This window comes from Triticum aestivum, chromosome 7D (assembly GCF_018294505.1).
Source record: "Triticum aestivum cultivar Chinese Spring chromosome 7D, IWGSC CS RefSeq v2.1, whole genome shotgun sequence".
Classification (NCBI taxonomy): domain Eukaryota; kingdom Viridiplantae; phylum Streptophyta; class Magnoliopsida; order Poales; family Poaceae; genus Triticum; species Triticum aestivum.
The window spans coordinates 498,342,776-498,346,454 of record NC_057814.1 but is presented as its reverse complement, the minus strand read 5'-3'; positions in this window follow the sequence as shown (position 1 = coordinate 498,346,454).

The window sequence follows — 3,679 nt, the reverse complement described above, 5'->3', positions numbered from 1 at the left end:
ACGAAAGTCCACTACTGCAGGATGGTCCAAACGCGACAGTCGAATCAGAGACCCTTCGACGAAACTGTGTGCGATGCAATAATCGCAAACGGTGGTGTAAAAAATCGTCAAAAAAGGTGCAAAACATTTGCGATGGCGGCGACATCAAACACAGTTCATATTAGATTTGCGTGTGCAATGAGTGGAAAACGGTTAATCTAGAAGAACTGTTTGTGATGATGTAGAACAACAGAAACGGGCAGCCAGATGAGGGTGTGTGCGATATACGGCATACAGTTCACTAGGATGAACTGTGTATGATTAGGCAACACAATGGAAACAGTTCAACTGAACAAGATATGTGCGATACGCGGCAAATAGGTCCGTAATCAGAAATGTGTGCGAAGACCAATAATAACACAGACAATTGCTGCTAATAAGCCGTGTGATTTGCTCTCTCTATAGAAGAATAAGATGTATATATATATAACTGAAATAAACATCTAATTACATAAGTGACTATACAGATCATTCGCACACACCTCAACAAATTGCATGCATTCTAAAGTAGGAGAAACGATCGTCTAGTCATCTACTTCTTGTGACGCTCCCGCCACTGCTCTGTGGCTCGATCCCTTGTCTAAGGCAAGAACAAGACACTTCCTCATGTCAACGATCCGCCTGTACATCTCGTAGCTTGTGTACGCATCCTTGGCCGCGTACTTGACGTGTTGTTCATCTAGTCTCTCATGCCAAACACTGTGCCAGGCGATCATGTCCTTCTTGCTCTCATCCTTCATCTTCATGTAGTAGGGGTCGATGATGGCGGAGGCGAGGTCAAACAGGGAGTTCAGTTTGTTGTTGTCGTTTCCCCAGACCTTGTAGTGGTGCTGGATGTTGACAAGATTCGGGCATTTCAAGCCCGAAACCTTGAGCGCTTTTAGATCGTTGGTGGTGTTCACCGTAGCAAAACTGTAGTCGGAGCTCTTGATAAACCTGGAGAAATGCTCGCAAGGCCTTGTGGCTAGGTAGTAGTGGTAGACGAGGACGTCATGTCGCACACACAACTGGGCGACGACAACCTTCTGGTCGTGCCCATTACAACTGATGGTGTACTCGAGGTCGAAGCCGACCACTTGGTACTTGTCCTCGGCAAGGAACTGCTCCATAGTTTGGATGGAGCTCTCCACCGAAACCGGATCCTTCGTGTACACAACCGAGAGGGCCTTCCCCCTCACGTGGGTGTGCACTACATGATGTGTGGTGAACTGCCCGCCGTTGTCGTCGTCGGCCGTTGGGAGCGCCATTGGAGCCACAGGGAGCGCCATTGGAACCGCTGGATGTCCTCTATGTATGTGTCATCGTGGGTGTGCTTATTGTGTCGTGTGACGCGAGAGATGAAGGTAAATGGCCGCATGAATAAAAGGGGGCCGGGCGGCCTAGATTCTCGGCGTGTCCACATGGAAGTTTTTGCAGCGGGTAACTACATCGATGTGCCGCGCCCAGCGCAACCGCATGCACACAAATGTGCGTGATCGTGTGCCGGCCCCAAACACTTGCAGCGCGCAAGGAGGGACGAGGGCAGAGCACCCCGGAGGGACGCGAGAGCAGAGCGTGCCGTGGCCGCCTCAACTGGAAGCAACCACACACATAGAGCAGTTGAACAGGCAGGAAATGGTCGCCTACAAGCCGGCCGACAGTTGTGTCGCTGCGTAGACAGCGGCCGTGTGCTACTACCTCCGTCTTGGTCTATAGTCCCCTTTATATTCTGTGCCATACTTTGCCCTTAAATTTAACCAACAAAATGTTAATGCATGTTATAAAAATTATATAATTGGAAACTATGTTCAAATACGAATCCAACTATATAATCTTTGGCGACATGCATTCGCATTTTATTAGTTAAATCCTACTTATAAACCAGGACGGGGGTATAGTAGGTAATTAAACCACAAACGTTTTTTGTATTAACCGTATGTGTACGTGGCCTTTCGTCCTCCTCTCGCACATCTTGCCACCCCGTTGCCGCAGACGGCTTACAGCGCAAGCTTGCGCAGCGCGCGGGGGCATTCCTTTGGCCAAATGGTGGCTCGAAGTGGCGCCAATGAATCGTCGGTGAGCCCGTTCCCGCGCAACCTCGCAGGTTCCCGCGCAAGCTGCCCGCCCGACTCGGTGAAATGCCCCAAAATCCCAATGCTTACCGGCCTGTTATATAAACCCTCACGGCCGGCGAGTCATGCGACGCATTTTTCCCTCCTTCCCTGTAGCTTATCTCATCTACTTCTCTCACAATCGTCAATGGCACCAGTCTGTCATCGTCGCTCAGCCACTCCGCCGTCATCAGAGGACAGCTCCAGCTGGGAGGCTACACCGCGGCAGCGGCGCAGTCCCGGCGTAGTGTAGTGCGCGTGGCGTCCCTGTTGGGTGTGCGCGGAACACCCACCACACGCTCCGCCGCCGCTGCCCGTCGGTAGTTGTTGCCAGCCTTAGTTGCCGCCAAACCACCGTCGAAAGCCAGGGCCATCGCCTGCTCCGCTGCCGCGGCCCGAAGGCGGGAGGTGGTCGTCATGGCCGCCACCCCACTGCCGGCCATCACCCACTCCGCCACCGCGACCCGAAGGCGGGAGGTGGTGGTCGTGGCCGCCACCCCATCGTCGGGCGCCGTGGCCGCCAGCCCACCATCAACCGCCGGGGTCATCACCCGCTCCGCCACCGCCGCCCGAAGGCAGGAGGCGGAGGTGGAGGCCCGCGTGTGCGTCAGCGATCTTGCACACTACACCGAGTTCATGCGGGAGGAGGAGGAGTGCCTCATCGAGCATGCAAAGAGCCTTACCACCGCCGTGGCCGTGGCACACACCGCCTCAGAGGCGAGGAATCAGGAGATCTACGAGGAGAACCACCGCTTTGAGAGGGGTCGTCTGGAGCGGCAGAGGGCGTTCGAGGTGAGCGTCGCTAAAGCTGCAGCAGCGGCAGGCACCGTATTGCAATTGTCTAGCTCGTCGCTAGGCTCCTCCTCCTCTGCCTCTTACTGAGCGCGCTCGGCAGAGGGGAGGCTGCCGGAACTAGTACAAAGCCCCTCCGTAGTAGTAGTATTTAGGGGCTATTTTGTTCAGTTCATCTGACTATAGATGTGGTGGAACTATACAACGTACTTAAAATTAGCTAGTATATATAGTTGAACTAGCTATTTCAGTATGTGGTTGGCAACAATTGGGGAAACGTTTGGTCGGTTCAGCTGTCAAGTCGAACTATTTGTATAAAGAATGACTGCTTAATCTATGAATGAAATCTATGCATAATTACTGAATTTTAGTTGCAAAAATTCGATAGTGCTAGTGATTTTTAGCTGCATATTTTGACAAATCGAAGTGTTACAAGGATTGAAAAAAGGCAATGTTACTAGATCAACAAATGTCAATCTTTCCAGTTTAACAAATGGCAACATACCCAAAACTTCTGCGATAAATGTTTTATATTTAAAAACCATTGACTTTTTTGAAAAGAAAATCATTTGATAAGTCTGTACATTAAGAGAGAAAACGCAAGTTCATTCAAACCATATCTTTCATTCAGTCACACTACGAATTTATATTCATATGATCGAGGATTCAACATACAGTATTAAACCCCAAAGAAACTATTTCTGGCGGCAGCGGTGGCGGCGTGCCGCGCCATCGTTGTCGTTGTCGTCCTCCGGGAC